The sequence below is a fragment of the Canis lupus genome, chromosome 12 (genome assembly GCF_011100685.1).
Source record: "Canis lupus familiaris isolate Mischka breed German Shepherd chromosome 12, alternate assembly UU_Cfam_GSD_1.0, whole genome shotgun sequence".
Lineage (NCBI taxonomy): Eukaryota > Metazoa > Chordata > Mammalia > Carnivora > Canidae > Canis > Canis lupus.
The window spans coordinates 45,884,508-45,903,589 of record NC_049233.1 but is presented as its reverse complement, the minus strand read 5'-3'; the positions used below and the strand labels follow the sequence as shown (position 1 = coordinate 45,903,589).

The 19,082-nt window shown below is 41.4% G+C and overlaps 1 long non-coding RNA gene, 2 other non-coding genes and 1 pseudogene across 3 annotated transcripts; 3 read left to right on the top strand and 1 right to left on the bottom strand.

Moving 5' to 3' along the window:
• The window catches only part of LOC102152576, a 40,321-nt pseudogene extending 38,275 nt beyond the window's left edge, over positions 1-2,046 (bottom strand).
• Positions 2,047-2,581: 535 nt separating this feature from the next.
• LOC100688055 lies at positions 2,582-4,568 on the top strand. Its single transcript, XR_005367445.1, has 6 exons — positions 2,582-2,685; positions 3,243-3,292; positions 3,388-3,470; positions 3,555-3,615; positions 3,927-3,999; positions 4,225-4,568. It is a non-coding gene; the product is annotated as an uncharacterized LOC100688055 (long non-coding RNA).
• Positions 3,728-3,797, top strand: LOC119874347. Its single transcript, XR_005368215.1, has one exon. It is a non-coding gene; the product is annotated as a small nucleolar RNA SNORD50 (small nucleolar RNA).
• LOC119874346 lies at positions 4,057-4,126 on the top strand. Its single transcript, XR_005368214.1, has one exon. It is a non-coding gene; the product is annotated as a small nucleolar RNA SNORD50 (small nucleolar RNA).
• Positions 4,569-19,082: the final 14,514 nt, after the last annotated feature.

Below are 19,082 nucleotides of genomic sequence, written 5' to 3'. Positions count from 1 at the left end.
ATTTTCTTTACTCATGAGAGATACAGAGCGAGAGAGAGAGAGGCAGAGGGAGAAGCAGGCTCCATGCAGGGAGCCCAACACGGGACTCAATCCTGGGTCTCCAGGATCAGGCCCTGGGTTGCACGCAGTGCTAAACCGCTGAGCCACCGGGGATGCCCTCTCCAAGTAATTCAATTGATAAGGCAAGGTAGGGGATCATTGTTGTTTGTTTGTTTGTTTGAATAAATTTTTTTAAAGATTGTATTTATTTATTTGACAGAGAGAGAGTGAAAGAGCACAAGCACAGGGAGCCGCAGAGGGAGCAGGAGCCCCAACGCAGGGCTTAATCCCAGGACACTGGGAAGATCATGACCCTAGCTGAAGGCAGACATTGAGGAAATCGTTTTATACGGCTTTTGCCGAGGTGATTTTGATAGTCTTCAACACAGCAGTGATTCAAAGATAACAGAATAATAGTTTTCAATTTCGATGTGTAATAACTGCCATCCCATAAAGTCGTATGTATGGTTTTCAATTAGCAAAACACTCTTCAAAATATAAACACAACAGGACCATTGGGGGGAATGGAAGGATAGTGGGGACAATTAAGTAGTATCTATCACAAACTTAAGTGACTCACTTCTAGAAATTGATCTTGCAGATCTCACAAGCTCATTACACCTGAAATTCACATCAGCAGAATCTGAAAGTGAAAATTTGAAAACTGAGGAAATAAATTATGATACATCAACTGAATACTATGCAGACTATAGACAAGAGTAAGTTCGTCTATATATACTGATACAGAAAGGTATCTAATTTATGAGGGGGCAAGGCAAGTTGCAGAAAAGTATACAGATCTTATCTGTACACATGAAATATGAAAAAATACATACACATATTTGTATATGCATAGAGAGTAAAAATCTATAGTGGTTACTGTTAACAGTGGGGAGATTCTCACTGATATGGAAAGGGACTTTTTGCTTTTTATATCCTTCTGTACCATTTTGGTTTTTTCACTATGAGCAACGTGCAAATTTACATTTACATTGCAAAATACTGTATATAAGGGAAGGGGGAAGAAATGTGTGGGAAATATCAGAAAGGGAGACAGAACGTAAAGACTGCTAACTCTGGGAAACGAACTAGGGGTGGTGGAAGGGGAGGAGGGCGGGGGGTGGGAGTGAATGGGTGACGGGCACTGGGGGTTATTCTGTATGTTAGTAAACTGAACACCAATAAAAAATAAATTTAAAATATATAAAAAATAAAAAATAAAAATAAAAATCTGCATAAGACCTAGCCAACTAAGTACCTCATCATTTAGGTTCCTGGTACAGAAATTTGCTCTTCACTATTATCTCTTAATCTGCAGTTTGGTCTTTGTTTTAATTTTCTAAAAGGCCTCACTCATCACATATATTCTTTTGTTCCTTCAACCAATCGTTACCGACAACCTACTTCATACCAGACAGAGCACACTGTTCTAAGGCACAAAATCGTGTGCTCCTTACACATGGGTAGGACGATACACCCACACATAAATAATAATTAGAATTGAGTGCCACGAAGATCTGAATTTTCAAATGCTACAATGTTCAAATGTCATGTGTGCTTGTGTGTGCCTATACACGTACTCGCTCACACGTACCAATTAATACAATCATTGCTACTGAATTAAGAGTCGTTTGTATATAGTATTCGGGGATATTGAACTTTCTCTTGCATTCATTATAACGCACTTAGCACAAAGAAATCAAAAACAGTAAAGAGTCTGTGTTGTCCGAATTTAGGCAAATTAGGTGCTTCAGGGCCTCAGCCTAAAGGGCTATTTACCTCTCAGGCTGGCTGTCTCGGGGACAATTCTAGGTGCTGACCGGGTAACCCACCGCGGGGCCTGGCGCAAGCACGCGCGGGGCGGGGCGGCGGGGGCGGCGGGGGCGGCCGGGGGGGGGCGGGGACGGGGGCTGCCGGGGACGCCCGCGCCGACGCGCACCTGGACCGCGTGCTCCGCTGCCGGCCCGCTCTCCCGGGGCGCGCGGTACTCCCGCCGGGGACCGCAAGAGGAATGCGGCGCTTCCACCAATGTTTTCACCCGAGCGCTTCTGCGCCCCAATTTCTCTCTCCGGGCGTGCGGGGCCACAGCGCCCGCCAGCTCCTGCGGCGCCGGCTGGGCAGCGACTCCCGCCCAGGGCCGGCCAACAAACCAGCCCGACTTCTCCAGAGGGCCGTGTGCCGAGGCCGCCCTGCGCGGCGAGACTCCAGTCCACTGCCGGGCCCGAGCTGGCCAAGCTGTTCCGGGCAAGCCTGGGCCGGAGCAGGCGGTGGCTTCGCCTCCCGACTGCAGCAGTTGGTTTGAATTCTGGCGCCACTCCCGCGCCACGTAGAGCCGGACTCGGAAGCGACAGATCGCCGCGCGGCGCGGGCGCGCACGGGGCGGGGGCGAGCGTGCAGTGGGCGGGCGGACTAGGCGCGCACCACGCCCCGGAACCAGCCTCCCCCGCCCCCCGAGAGAAGAAAGCCGCCGCGCGCGCTCCCGCGCTCTCCTCTCGGGAAGCGGCCACGCCCCGCCCCTCCCTCGTCCAATAGACGCGAGAGGGCGGGGCGGCCTCGGTCCGGCTCTGGAGAGGCTATAAAAGGAACTGCTGGAGGCGCAGCTCGGTCTTTTGCGTCTGGACTTGGGAGGCGCTGCTCCGGTGGAAGGTGAGTGGGCAGCGTGGGCGAGGCCTTCGGCGGGTGGGCTCGGGGCGGGCTGCGGCTCGCTGCGGCGCTGCGAGGCTCTGGTCAGCTGTGCCTAGAGCGCTGTGGTTTGGGAAGCCGCACGTGGGAAGCACGCAGCCGGGCCGCCACGTGTCGTCCGCGGTGGCGGCGGCGCCAGGCTTCGAGCTTAGGCGTGCGGAGGCTGGTGCTGAGGGCCACGAGCTCTGCGCGCGGCCTTGTTGAGCGCCGACACCCGACTGGCCGAGCCTGGGCAGCGGAGGGATGACGACCGTATTCCCCGCGATTTGAGCCAGGGAGTTAGATCTACGTTGAAAATAAGAGACCTTTACTACTAAGACGAGTGTCCCTTTATCGTCGCAAATCAAAAGGTTACTTGAAAAAATGGGCGGTCCCCGACCTTGTCTGAGATGGACTTGTACTGTGCCCAGGTGGCGCTGTGTGCAAGGCAGCCTAGTCAAAGAGGCAGGGTTCTAGTGCTGAAAACCTCCAACTGCCAGTCTGTGAGAATGCTTAGTTTTCAAAATATTGGTCCTCTGCAGGAACAATGGCTCTCGGTGGTGTAATGAAGCTGCTCTCTGAAGATGATGAGGTAAGTACGGTGGAGAGCTTCGTTTTTAAATTGAAGTAAACCTGTTGATACGCAGGAAAAGATGATGCATCATCTGGAATTTTGCTTCTTAACAGCTGCAAAGGAAAACTCCAACAAAACACGTGAGAGAGTATTTGCTGGGAAATTACTTGGTCGAAACCTGACAGTCTTAACACAGGTATGTGTTGGGCTAATACTTGAATTCAGTAGGTTTACTCCGTAATGTAGATTAAATGAAAATTTTTTTCTTGTTCTTGAACAGCTTCCTGGGGATTGATCACAATGGACCTATAGATGTCACTGACTAGCAACCTCATTTTAAAGTAAGTTGTGTGGTGTACAAGATAACACTACAGTGTTTCCAGCACCGTATTTACCTTTTAACATGCCTTTGGCTAATGGTTAATTTCACTGTTCTATAATGAATTCTGGTCTAATCAATGATGAAACCTATCCCGAAGCTGACCACCTGAAGAAAAGCATATACGGATTCGGCTTCTGAGATGAGACCAGAATAAAATCTGTTCTGTTGTCCGGGTTTTATAACAGTTCTGTTAAGTTACAAATCTTGTAGGGGGAAAACTGCTACCTCACAATGATGTATTGGTGGGTTTTTGTTTTTCTTTGCCAACAGTGTGGTGGGGTCGCTGTCTGCCCATGGAAAGAGGCCAGTTTGTTGGAACCTTCCGAAGGTGTAACCCATCCCCGTGAGTGGAGTTTTTTTTTTTTTTTTGACATTTGGTCATTGTTTTGTCCTTGGTCTTAATCTATGATGATCTTATCCCGAACCTGAATACATGTTGAGAAAACCAATACGGATCTGGCTTCTGAGATAGACCATTATAAGGACAAAGATATTTTTTTAATTCTTTCGCTCTTCTGTCTTCTGATGTGGATTGTCTTGTAAATCTCAAATGTTTTTCCTTTTCTAGGGCTAATGCCACGAGATTTACTTGTATGAAAAACTGATGAAGAACAGCTCCTTTTACTGATATTGAAAGAAAACCTACAAATCAAGACAACATATTGATTTTTTTTTTTAATTTTTGTAAACAGATTATAAAGCAGCATCTAATCTAATGTATCCATAAGAAGCAATTCCTGGGTGGCTCAGTCGGTTAATTGTCTGCCTTCAGCTCAGGTCATGATCCCAAGGCCCTGGGATCAAGTCCATCAGGCTCCATGCTCCAAGTGGAGTCTGCTTCTCCCGCTCGCTCCTCCCCCTGCTTGTTCTTTGTCAAATAAAGTCTTTTCAAAGTAAATGATTGTAATTAAAGCGGAGTCAAAATTTATGCTGAATATTGTGGGGAAAATCCATAGGTTTTTATGGAGAGCTGTGGTTTGACAGTATCACAAAATAAATAGAAATGTTAACTTTATGTGGGATATTAAATATTACTGGGTTAATGGTGAAGAAAACGGAGAGACCGCCTATTGGAGAGAAACATGCCAGTTATCAAAATGATCCGTCTGATTACTGAATCCTGAAATATTAGGTCTTGATGCAGTTGTAATTTGAAAGGATCCACAAAATGGAAAATGTGGAATAAAAATGAGCACAGCCTAACAATTATGGGTCATGGGGGAAGATTGCTGATAAAATCGGAGTTTAAGCTAGTCAAACATTGCACAGAATGGATTTAGCGTAGATCATAATAGCATCTGATCTAACCAAGATGGTCAGGCCATGCAGGATCATTTTCCCTAAATAGCTGCATGAATAAGTTGTTCCCAAACCCATATGTGTCAGTCAAAATAATAGGGTTTTTTTTCTTCTCAGCTTATAATGGGCTGTATCTTTTTCCTAAAATTGTCTGCCTTAGTAAAATTTAAATTTTGGCCCCATGCAGTTAAAGAAGAGACTCCTGAGCCTGGCAAGCATGCTGGTTTAGTGGGCAGGTACATAGTGAATTTGCTCAAGTATTAAAATGGTGCACAAAATACTCATTGGAACTACAGTAAAATCTTACTAAGGTTATTAATTCCACCACCAAGTATTCTGGGTCCCTGCACACTATTAGAGGTGGTGAGGAATTGGAGGGACCAATGTGGTCACTTTAAAATGGAAAAGCCAGGGGATTCTTGGGTGGCGCAGCGGTTTAGTGCCTGCCTTTGGCCCAGGGTGCGATCCTGGAGACCGGGGATCCAGTCCCATGTCAGGCTCCCAGTGCATGTAGCCTGCTTCTCCCTCTGCCTGTGTCTCTGCCTCTCTCTGTGTGACTATCATAAAAAATAAATGGAAAAACCTGCTTTTTGCAAATTGCAGGAAATACAGACCAGACTTGATAAGTTTGAGAAACCTAATTGAGACCCCAGGATGTGGTACCTTTAATGAGGCATTAAGGCTTGATGAAATCCAGCAATTGGAAAAGCTACTTGGCATAAGTAATTAATATCTTGATATTACAAAAAGAAATGTGGAAAGCTGTGTTGCCCTGCCACCACCAATCATTTAGAAAGACCGGATCAATGGTACAATGTATATAAAATGGAGTAGTTGGGCAAAATATTAGGTGCTGAAATTAAAATTCCTCAATTTTATAAAATGTTTTCTAGATCAAAGTTCTGGGTTAGGGATCCCTGGGTGGCGCAGCAGTTTAGCGCCTACCTTTGGCCCAGGGCGCGATCCTGGAGACCCGGGATCGAATCCCACGTCAGGCTCCCGGTGCATGGAGCCTGCTTCTCCCTCTGCCTGTGTCTCTGCCTCTCTCTCTCTCACTGTGTGCCTATCATAAATAAAAATTTAAAAAAAAACAAAAAAAAGTTCTGGGTTAGTAACCTTGTTAGTTGCATTTATCATTCAAAAAAATGCCTGCATCTGTATATGTAAACCAGTGTGTAAGATCAGTTTCAGTCATCAAAGTATCTTAAGTACTTAGATACCACAGTTACCTACTTGGACTTGTTTGCATAGTAAATTTTAGGTGGACAATGAATGATAAAAAAGATTGGGGGTCTGCGGGAAATTTTCAGGGAAAAGTGTACCCTTTTGTCAAAGCTGGCAAACATCACTTCAAAACAAGTTATGAAATAGACAATCTGCTTTGGAGCACTCTGACCTCTTTTCCTGCAGTTCCTTCTGTTTTTGTTCCTTTCCCTTGCAATCAGTCTGGTAATACGTCATATTTCTTCAGTTGATATAATCCAAATTAAATTAATTTGTGTATTGCACTGTTCAGGGCTCTGCTAAGGAGGCCAGAGGTGAAACCCTTCCTATGCCCTTTATATCTTAATAGTGGTCCAAAATGCCATGAAAATCAAAGGCAAGCTATGACATTAAAAAGTACTGTGAGAGAGAAATACTTAATATCAGGAGATTGAGCAAGTGAATTGGAGTCAAAATGAACTCAAATGTGAGGACTATGAATTTTTAGGCATAAACATTTGAAGCAAAGATGGTATGCTCCAGAACCTGAGAGTGATGAATTGGGAATTTGGGTACCAATTGGGTGGTTAGATACAGGACAAATTAGATGGAGGATAAGGCTGAAGTGTATGGAGGCAACAACTGTAAAAAGCTATGGTCATTTGAATGACCTAAAGTGACATTTTCTTCAGTGGGAAGGCATATAGCAGAGAACTACATATTTAGTCCGTTTGATTCTGCAGTCAACACTTGAACAAATGAGTCAGGACCACAAAGGTACCATTTAGTGAAATTAAGCTTGAAAGCTTAAGATGTTACAATTAATCATCAGCTTCCATTTTAAAATTACTAATTGATTAAAACTTCTAGTAGATTGGATGACATTTTTCATTCATACAACAAAGGTCTTGGCTGTTAGATTCTATTAGCCTTCAGCTTTATGAATGCTACCATACCATGTAATACCTTTCTATTACCAAAGTAGGTAACTACTAGTTATGACCAGGGACCTTAAGTTATCTGGATAAGGGACTTAACCCTTCTGAGCATATGTGCGACTTAATAGAGAACTTATGGAGACTCCAAGCCTTAAAGACCTAAGGAATAAAAGAATATGGCTGTAATAGATGGATCTGCATGGTTAGGACTGATTTCAGAAGTTGAAAGCAAAATCTACATGTCTGGCTTTAGCCAGAAGGAATTCTTTTCTCCGCCTTCCACCATGCTTCCAGGTTATCTTCAAATATAGTAGGCTCAAACCTACCATTTGGTGCTTTCTATAATTAGTTCTGTTGCCAGAAATCTAATATCCACTGCACTTGGCTTCCCAACGAAGTGCCCTCTGAATCAGTTATGCCCTCATAAATCCTTATTGTTTGCCTAACCTGTGTGAAATCTTTTGCTTGTGCTCTGGTTTTTAACCTCGCTTTCCCAGTTAGAATCTTTATTTGAATTCCAGCCTGCTAAGATAGTCTGCCTGCCTTTTGCTAGTCCTTCCTCCCTGGAGGTGACACTCTCCCATTTCTTCACAAAAGCTCAGTTCTAGATCCAAGTAGTACTCATAGCATAGTATAGTATTCATAATTGCCTGACGGAATATTGCCACTGCCTCTGGCCTTTCTCCACCTCACTGATACTGCATATTTGGGTATGTACAGAGATCAGATCAAAGCACCAGATTAAGTTTTGGAAGCTTTATAGACTATCTTGGGGTGGAAGGAGAGGGTGTCTTTCCAAAATGAGAACCAGAATCCTCAGTCTCATTCTCACAAGTCTTGGCTTCTTCCCTTTACCACTAGCACAGTACTGAAGTCCTGGCATGCCATGTGGCTGAGTTATAACAGGAAATAAGAATTTAATCTTACAGAATCCCAAATTGAGTACAGTATAAACCAACCTATTTGGGAACTCTGTCTTAGTTATGCTTACTCAGTTGATTCCAGTTCTCTTCAAAAGAGTATTCATAATGGAAAAAGCATTTCAGAATACTCAAAATTTATCATTTGAAGAAAATAACATTTGCAAATATAGTGCATTGCTTTACTGAGGTCACTAAACTTTTGACATACGCTTGTGTCCTAACTAATTGGTGTACAACAAATTGTACAGTTTTAAATGTACAGTTTGGTGAGTTTTTCCATTGATACACACCCATGAAATCATTACCACAATCAATAATGACCATCCATTTCTCCCAAAAGTGCTCTTATAGAGGCTTAATTTTGAACACCTTACATTTGAGATGGCATCTAATATCCAGATGAAATTTTGAGTTAAGTAGAGAAGTATGAAGTTCAGTGAAGAGATCTGAGCTGGAGAAATAAATTTGGGAGTCATCAGCATGTGGTGGCGTATTTAAAGCTATAAGATTAGATGAGATCACCAAGGAGTGACTATAAATAGAGAAAAGAAGTGGTCCAAGAGTTGAGTCCTGGAACATTCCAAGATTAGGGAATTCCAGGTTTAGTTGAAATCCTGAAGATTGTTTTGTGCCAAGGGACAAAAATTGGGAAGCAGAAATCTGTTGTCAAGTCCAACTGCCATATCAAGAACAGAAACTAGATGGAAAAGGAGTTCTGGAATGAAAAGGGTGAAAACTAGCAAATAATTGCTTGGGGTCTAGGTAGGGCTGGAGATAGCCTTGATTTAATGCAGAGCCTTCGCATGGAAATTGAAGGAGTTAACATATGAGAACAACTTTGTAAAGTATCAGACAAAATAGTCCCCAGAAAAGAATGAGATAAGGAATTTAGGAAGTGTGATAGGATTTTCATCAGACACTGTCTACTTTGAGAAGTGGAGTTGACTACAAATAAATTAGAGGTTTGTCTTAATAGTACTAAAGTGCCTACTGAGACTGAAAACTACCAAAAGTTGAGCTTCTGGTTTTGGCTCAGGGTCCCTGCAGGGAACCTGCTTCTCCCTCTGCCTATGTCTCTGCTTCTCTCTGTGTGTCTCTCATGAATAAATAAATAAAATCTTTTAAAAAAATTATTAACCTTGATCCAGGTCGATTAGGGGGAACAAAACAAGGGTCCCAAGTAAGACGAAGTCAGATATACCATGGAAAGACACTGATGAAAACTGGGTAAAATAAGTTCCTCTCCAGTTACACTACAAAATGACCCACAGCATGTTGTAGTCTGATTGTTGGTTTATCTCTCTATGGCCCTAGAATGTGAAGTCTTTACAAGAAGAAACTGTGCACTTTAATCTCTTAAATTCTGCTTAAAACAATGTAATGACTCCTATAAAAATTGCCTAAGTGGAATTCAATTTGTATATTTAAGGTAGTAATGATGATGTGATTTAACCTCTCAAAAAGGGGTAAAATAAATGAGAAGAGTTGGAAGGTGTTAAGGACAAATATTTGTGTCACCCAAAACTCATCTGTTGAAGCCCTAATCCTAGGGCTAGCTATATTTGGAGATATATTTGGAGATAGAGTCTCAAAAGAGGTAACTGAGTTTAAATAAGCTCATAAGGGTAAGGTTCTGATTCAGGAGGAGGTCTGTCCTCCTTTTTATAAAAAATTTAAAAAAGCAAAACACCATAGAGCTCACTCACTCTCTCTCTCTAGCACACCCATAAAGAGGTCATGTGAGCACACAATATGATGGTGGCCACCCACAAGCCAACGCAAGAAGCCTAAAAATGTTGAACTTTCAACCTCCAGAACCGTGAGGAAAAATCATCTCTATTGTTTAAGCTACCCAGTCTGTGATATTTTGTTATGGCAGCTCTAATAGAGTAAGAAGCAAAGGATAAATGGCCACTGCTATAATTTGGGGAGTTTATATTTAGCTAAAGAATTATGAGTAATAACTATGAAAAAAAGCCCATGGAATGTAATCTCTCTGGTCTTACACATTTTCCTTTTAGGTATCTTTTTATTACATTGGAAGTAAATCTACAATGTGCTTTCTTATTGAATATTAATAAACACAGCTGCCAGTCACAAAGCTTCCTCTCCACTTGTTTTAACATCATGTTCAGAATTTTTGAGAAATAGATAATTTTTCAATAAAAAGTATCAGTAGAGAGGGACATCTGGCTGGCTCAGTAAAGCTAGCAACTAGATCTTGGGGTCATGAGTTCAAGCTCTACATTGGGCGTAGAGCTTACTTTAAAAATTAAAATTAAAAAAATATATATCAGTAGAGAAACCAGAGATTAAAATGAAACTATCTCAGATAAGTGAATGTTGTCTGAAGTCTTAGACTTCACAGGAAAGACTTTTTGACATAAATGGAATTACTTCTTTCATATTCACTTCATATAACAAAAAATGGCTTACTAAATTTTTCAGTCTAAAATTTCATTTTTCAGGACACTTGGGTGGCTCAGGGGTTGAGTGTCTGCCTTCGGCTCAGGGTGTGATCCCGGGTCCCCAGATCAGGTCCTGCATCAGGCTCCCCACAGGAAACCTCCTTCTCCCTCTATGTCTCTGCCTCACTCTCTGTGTCTCTCATGAATTAAATAAATAAAATCTTTTAAAAAATAAAATTTCATTTTTCTATATGAACATTAAGATTGTAGTAAGATTTAAAAATTAACATTTTTTGTAACTGGTAAGTCTTACCTATCATAATTTTGTTCCCTATTTAATGAAAAACAGTATAAAATAATGACTGACATTTTCAGTTATTTTATTTTTCACAGTATTTTGACATATATCATCTTCATTTCTCCTAGAGAAACCCTGGAAGGTAGGTAAAGTAGGCATTATTTAGTATTCATATATTTTATATGTGATAAACTAAGATTGAGGTATTAAAATATAGGCTGGTTAAGGTCTAGATCACTGGATTTTATCATCTCTATATTTTGTGCATAAAAATACTGTTTTTTAGTTGGGTGCTACATTTAAGAAAAACACTGACAGACTAGGAGGCATCCAAAGAAAGAAGACAAAGGCTCTAGAAACCATTCATTCTGGACAATATGTTAAGGACTTGGAAATATTTAACCTGAAGAAATGAAAGTCAAGGGAAAACATGATGACTATTTTTAGATATCTGAAAGTGTATCAGGTAGGATAATAGTATAATAGTATATTAATAATAATCCCATGTAGTAGTTAAGATTATTATGCCCATTTTACAGATGAGGAAGTTGAAGCTTAGAAAAGTAACCTAATGAAGGTCACATGGGGAGTGGAGGAATTAAAATTTAAAATCTGGCAGTCTAATTCCAAAGATGGTGTTCTTACCACTAAATACCTTCCCCAAAGGAGTAGTTAAGTGTTTCTCTAGAAGGCACAAAGGAGATCAATGAAATAAAAAGAGGCAAACCACAACTGAACCTAAAAATGAAGTTCCTGGGGGCAGCCCCGGTGGCGCAGCGGTTTAGCGCCGCCTGCAGCCCAGGGCGTGATCCTGGAGACCGGGGATGGAGTCCCATGTCAGGCTCTCTGCATGGAGCCTGCTTCTCCCTCTGCCTGTGTCTCTGCCTCTCTCTCTCTCTCTGCATCTCTATGAATAAATAAAATCTTAAAAAAAATGAAGTTCCTAATATGAGAATGCACAGCCTCCAAACCATGGTCTCCTGTCAGTTTAATTTGGAGGAAGAAGGCTTGGCCTAATCAATTTCAAAGACCCATTGAAGTCTAAGTTCAGATTCTTGACTTGCCCAAGGTAAACCAGCTAGTGACCAAAACGACAACCAACATTTTCTATCCCTTTCTCAGTCTAGTGTTCAGTTTCACTAAGTATAGTGCCCCAGTTTTTTTTCCAGTGGCAATGTCAATTTCCTCAAAATTCACTAATCTATGGGAAGGGGTAAAATCACATTCAGTTACCCTAGTCACTGCCCACTGTTAATACAGAACCTGTAGCCCCTCCAAAATTCCTTCAGAGAGGTCTGGAGTGCCCATTAGAGTATCTCACATGTATTCACGGATAGGCCTCCCAATGCCCTTCCTGATAATTCTGTTACTGTGGCCCCTCGGTTGGGTGCCCCCCACATCCAGTGCCTCCCACAAAGCATCAAAGTCTCCTTTCTTGCTAACACTGTCATAGTCCAGAGCAGTGTTATCTTCTCATATCCTCCTTTCAGTGCTATGCCTCAGAAATTAGAACTCTGTGGAGTTCTGCTTGTGCCTTCTGTCTCACAAAGCCCCTCAGAAAATAGCCCCATCAGCCTTTTTTCATAAATGTTTTTACATGAGGGGCACCTGACTGGCTCAGTCTGTAGAGCATGCAACTCTTGATTCCAGGGTCATGAGTTTAAGCCCCACGTTGGGAGTAGAGTCTACTTAATAAAATAAAAAATAAAAACGTATCATAGACATTTTTCCATGGCACTGAGACTTGGTCCCTGTAGTTAAGCTTGGGTTTAGTACTTCCCTATCCTACTCCTCTGCCCCATCTCTGATCTCTTCCTAGCAGACTCCCACCCTGCAGTTCCTCCTAAGAATCTGGAAGGCTCAGCCTCATCAGTCCAGATAAATCCAAATCTCAGATTAGGCTTAACCATGCTATGTCAATAGTAGCCTGAAATCCACTTTTTTTTTTTTTGAAGGTTTTATTTATTTACTTTTTTAAAAAAAGATTTTATTTATTTATTCATGAGAGACAGAGAGAGAGGCAGAGAAACAGGCAGAGGGAGAAGCAGGCTCCATGCAGGGAGCCTGACATGGGACTCGATCCAGGGTCCCCAGGATCACGCCTCGGGCCAAAGGCGGCGCTAAATCGCTGAGCCACCTGGGCTGCCCTATTTATTTACTTTTTAAGTAAACTCTACAGTCATGTGGGGCTCAAACTTACAATCCTGAGATCAAGTCACTTGTTCCACTGACTGAGCCCCCAGATGCCCCCAAGTAACTTTAATCAACCACTTTTATACAAAAATGTTGCTAATAGTTGATAATTTCATTACATTAGAAGTAACGTGGGCATTAAGCATACTAAACTTCTCTGGGGCAATAGTAAATGTATTCTTTGGGGTACATCTCAATTCTCATCTCCTAGTTTCATCACTGATGGAGACTCTCATTTCTTTTTCAAAAATGAATGCACAGGGAAACTTGGATGGCTCAGTCAGTTACACATCTGACTCTTGACCTTGGCTCAGGTCATGATCTCAGGGTTGTGAGATCAAGCCTCATGCCAGGTTTCAATAGGAGTCTCTCTCTTCCTCTCCCTCTGCCACTCCCCCATCTCCCTCTCTTTCTTAAAAAAAAAAAAAAAAAAAGTGAATGCACAAACATTGCTCAAAGTCTAACCACATACCCAGAAATGTCAGTCTAGTTTTGAAATTCATGGATTTGTCTCTATATACTTTGATATAGCTCAATTTCTTGATGGATGTTGTTCATTTTTGTTTTGTTTTGTTTTTTTAAGATTTTTAAAATTTATTCATGAGAGGCAGAGAGAGAGAGAGAGAGAGAGAGAGGCAGACACAAGCAGAGGGAGAAGCAGGCTCCATGCAGGGAGCCCGATGTGGGACTCGATCCTGGGACTCCAGGATCACGCCATGGGCAGAAGGCAGGTGCTAAACCACTGAGCCACCCAGGGATCCCAGTGTTGTTCGTTTTAAATTGAATCTGTTCCTTTGAGATTGAACCTGATCAGTTAGGTGTGTGATGATTCACAAATATGCTAAAGTTTATTCACTTGTTGATTTAGTAAATAGGTAGTGAATAGCTAGCATGTGCAAGTACTGTCTGTCCTAAGCACTAAAGATATAGCAGTGAACCAAACAACCAAAATCCCTGACTTTGTGGAGCTTAAATTTTAGGAGGAGGGGTGGAATACTATATAATAAATACATACATTATAAAGTATATGAGAAAATGAGAAGTGATATGAAAAAAAAATAGGACACAGGACATTGAGAGTGGATTTGAGGAGGTAAGTAGTGTTGTGGTTTTAAATATCAGGGACACATGGGTGACTCAGCGATTGAGCACCTCCCTTCGGCCCAGGGAGTGATCCTGGAGTCCCTGGATTGAGTCCCACATCAAGCTCCCTGCATGGAGCCTGCTTCTCTCTCTGCCTGTGTCTTGCCTCTCTCTCTCTCTCTCTCTCTCTCTCTCTCTATCTCATGAATAAATAAATAAAATCTAAATAAATAAATGAAGTAAATAAGTTGAAAGGTTAGACTTCCATGGGATTAAGCAAAGACTTAGAGGGAATGAGGGATCAAGCTATGCACATATCTAGGAAAAGGGCATTCCAGTTGTAGCAGGCCAAGGACCGAAACGTGTGGTAAAGAAAGAGAAGAAATAAGCCATGCAAATCACCCAGAGCTTTATGGGTTATTAAAAAGATTTTATTCTGAGTAAAATGGGAACCACTACAAAAGAAAACTCAGAAACTCGAAGTGTGATTCATATGCATCAAAACCTATGAACCCTAACCCCTAGGGCCCAGATTGTGGTCTCTACCATTTACCATTGAAAGGAAGCAGGGCTTGTTGGAGAAATGACTGATTACAGATCTGAGGCAAGAAATGTTTGAGATGAAGCTGGTGCACCTAGCTATAGCAGAGAGCAAGAAAGCTATTAGAGACTGCGAGGATTTTGTTAAAGGAACTCAAGAGCCAACCTGGAGCCTCTCCTACCATCCAAAGATGTAAATTCAGGCTAATAATAAAGATAATAACTACAATAGATTGACATACATAAAATATGTTCAAATCTGTGAATTCATAATGATAGCTAAACAAACCAAAACTTATTTTGATGCTGTTAGAGGATGCTGCTGAACCAAGTCATCAGTTTCAGAACTGGCAAATAAAGGGACTTTCCAACACCCAACTGTAGTAGCGGAGAATCAAATAGAAGTTAAGAAAGTTTCTTTTTATTGATGTATCCTAGTTAATAACTGAAAAAGATTAACATAATTAGAATGCCACCATTTTGTAAACATCTAACTAATGTATCTAAGCAATCATCATCAATGGCTGCTAACATCAAGAAAAAGAAGCAAGGTTAGTGTAAGTAGTGATTGGATGTTTTGGGACATGTTAACAATAAACATACTTAAAGATCCATTTTTTTTTAAAGATTTTATTTATTTATTCATGAGAGACACAGAGAGAGGCAGAGACATACGCAGAGGCAGAAGCAGGCTCCATGCAGCAAGCCTGATATGAGACTCAATCCCGGGACTCCGGGATCACACCCTAAGCCAAAGGTAGACCTCAACCACTGAGCCACCCGGCATCCTCAAAGATTCACTTTCCATAGGATATATGCTATAATATTTTTTTTCCATTAAAGATGATATCCTAAGATACTGGCACTTTCCATTCTTTGCAATAATGTCACACATCTGCAAAATTTCTGATCAGCCTCTCCAAAAAGAGTTCTTTGAATGAGCCTAAGAAGACTCTAGAAAACTAATTATTAACATGAATGGAACAGCATGAGATTTATCACTTCAGCTTCAACTGCATCTTGGAGAGGTGAGTTTGTTACATACATTATAAACTCTTCTATCAACTAGTGATATCAGTTCTGTCCATATTATTGTTTTCTACCTTAATAAAGAGCCATATCTCACACATATCTCAGAAAGTAAAATATGTTCAATACCATATTAACGTTTATTCTAGATTTATAGCTATGAGATGATTCATATTATAGTACCCCAAATGTCTTTGAACATTCTTTGTTTTTTAGATTTTATTTTATTTTATTTTTTTCAGAAAGAGAGAGAGTGGGGGGGCGGGGGGAGTAGGCTCCACCCTAAGCAGGGAGCCTGACATAGGGTTTAATCCCAGGACCCTGGGATCATGACCTCAGCCAAAGGCAGGCGCTTAACTGACTGAGCCACCCAGGTGCCCCTTTATTCTTTTTTTTTTTTTTTTTTAAGATTTTAGGGGATCCCTGGGTGGCGCAGCGGTTTAGCGCCTGCCTTTGGCCCAGGGCGTGATCCTGGAGACCCGGGATCGAATCCCACGGCGGGCTCCCGGTGCATGGAGCCTGCTTCTCCCTCTGCCTGTGTCTCTGCCTCTCTCTCACTCACTGTGTGCCTATCATAAATATAAAATAAAATTTAAAAAAAAGATTTTATTTGTTTATTTGTCAAAGAGAGAGCAAAAGTAGGGGAAGTGGCAGGCAGAAAAGCAGGCTCCCCACTGAGCAAGGAGCCCTATGAGGGATGCCATCCCAGGACCCTGGAATCATGATCTAAGAGGAAAGTGGACAACCCACTGAGGACCCAGGCATCCCATTTTTACTTAATATTCTATCAGGACAATCTTCAATGCCTCTAAAAATTCTTCTATATTTCTCATTGGCAACATCCAGAATATTTCATTTTTATGGATAGTCAATAACTAACCAATTCTCTAAGACTGGAAGTTTCAATTGCTTTGAATTTTGTCATGATGACAAATTTAACGCCAATAAATATTCCAAACAATGATGCTACACTGATTATCCTTGGATAGTGGGATTTATATTAACATCCATGACTTAAACGCTTCTGATAATCTATCTTCTCATATCCATTTGCAACCATTCCAGTCCATACTACAACCCAACTGGTACCCTCTCTCCCAGTCTTTTCCACTGCCCAGTCTACAGGGGTAAAAAAACTACCTAACGGGGATCCCTGGGTGGCTCAGCGGTTCAGCGCCTGCCTTTGACCCAGGCCGTGATCCTGGGGTCCTGGGATCGAGTTCCAGGTTCTCAGCATGGGGCCTGCTCCTCCCTCTGCCTGTGTCTCTGCCTCTCTCTCTCTCTCTCTCTCTGTCTATCATGAATAAATAAATAAAATCTTAAAAAAAACACTACCTAGATCCTTAACTGTGTACATTCCTTTCAGCTCCTTGCCTTAAGTAAAATCTACTCCTTTCTTGAAGGCACCACTTCCCTTTGCATCTTTTTTTTTTTTTTTAAATAATCTCCACACCTAACATGGGGCTAGAATTCACAACCCCAAGATCAAAGGCTAAATGCTCTACTACCTGAGCCTAGTTGCCTCCCTTTGCAGGCTTCATAAGCTATTTCATAGGTTTGCTGTGTTATTCTGTATCATCTGTTTCTAATGTCCATTCATCAATGTACAATTTGGCTTCTCAGTTCTTTTACTTCTTCCATTTTCTCTCCTCCACACCCAGCATTCACACCGGAGACCCACTGGCCTTCAAGGAGCTGTGGTGTAATTCAAGGGATCTATGAATTTGGGCAGGAAAACATCTATATATTTATTTTCACTAAGTTTTCACTGAAATGTAGCATTTCCTTCAATAATAAAAGGAGGCAATATACCACAGAATTACTAGTAGTATCTATGGCTTTATCACCATAGAAAACACAGCTATTTTTATATACATTGCATTACAGTTACTATCACATACAAATACTTAAAATTTTTATTTATGCTCATTTCTACCTAGAAATTATGGTTCTTTTTAAGCCTGCCACTAAATCTTGTTGTTTAATGCAAAGAAGCATATTATCTTAGTCCATTCAGGCTGCTATAAAAAAATACCACATACTAGTTAGCTTATTAACAACAGAAATTTATTTCTCACAGTTATAGAGGCTGGAAGTTCAAGATCAGAGTGCCAGCATGGTCAAGTAAGTGCTCTCTTCTGGGTCACAGCTTCTCATTGTATCCTTACATAATGGATGGGAGGGAAGGAGCTCTTCGGGGTCTCTTTTATAAGAGCACTCATCCCATTCATGGGAGCTCCACCCTCATGACCTAATATCTCCTAAGGTCAACCTCCTAACACTATCATGTTGGTGTTAGGTTTGTGACACATGGGTTCTAGGGGGAACACAAACATTCAGGTCATGGCAAACACACATTGCTGTAGCATATGTGTAGTTATTTAAATATTTTTATATTTTAATTTTTTAAAAAGATTTATTTATTTGAGAAAGAGGGCACATGAGGGGTGGGGCAGGGGCAAAGGGCAAGAGAGAAGCAAACTCCCCAATGAGCGCTGAAGCCCAATATGGGGCTCAGTCCCAGGACCTTGAGATCATGACCTGAGCTGAAGTCAGACACTTAACTAACTGACCAACCCAGGTACCCTATAACTGTATTTTAATACAAAGGGTTTTATATATAATTCTACATATATACTTAAAAATATTTTTTGAAAAGTGGTCTATAGGCTTCACCAGAGTGGCAAGTAGTCCATGGCACAAATAGTTATGAACCTCTGTGTTATACAAGAGTTCCCCTGTATCTGCAAGGATACTTTCCAAGACCCACTATGGATGCCCCAAACCATGGGTAGTACCAAATCCTATATATGCTGTGTTTTTTCCTATACATACATGCCTATGATAAAGTTTAATTTATGAACTAGGCATAGCAAGAGATTAACAACAATAACTAAGGGGCGCCTGGCTGGTTTGGTCAGTAGAGCATGCAACTCTTGATTTGGGGATTGTGAGTTTGAGCCCCACACTGAGTGTAGAGATTACTTAGATATAAAATCTTTTTTAAAAGTTTAAAATAAAATAAAAACAACAACTGAGGCGGGTGGGTGGTTTAGTCGGTTAAGCATCTTTCTGCAGTTCAGGCCATGATCTCAGGTCCTGGGATGGAACCTCACATCGGGACTCCCTGCTCAACAGGGAATCTGCTTCTCCTTCTCCCTCTACTAGTCCCTCTGCTTGTGCTCTATTGCTCTCTGTCAAATAAATAAATAAAATCTTTTTTTTTAAAGGAAAAAAAAACAATAATAATAAAAGAGAACAATTGTAACAATACTGTAGTAAAAGTTATGTGAACAGATCCTCTCTTTCTTAAGATATCTTTTTTTTTTAAGATTTAATTTATTTATTCATGAGAGACACACAGAGAGAGAGAGAGAGGCAGAGACACAAGCAGAGGAAGAAGCAGGCTCCATGTAGGGAGCCCGATGTGGGACTCCAGGATCAGGCCCTGAGCAGAAGGCAAAGGCTCAACTGCTGAGCCACCCAGGCATCCCTGACTTTCTTAAGATATC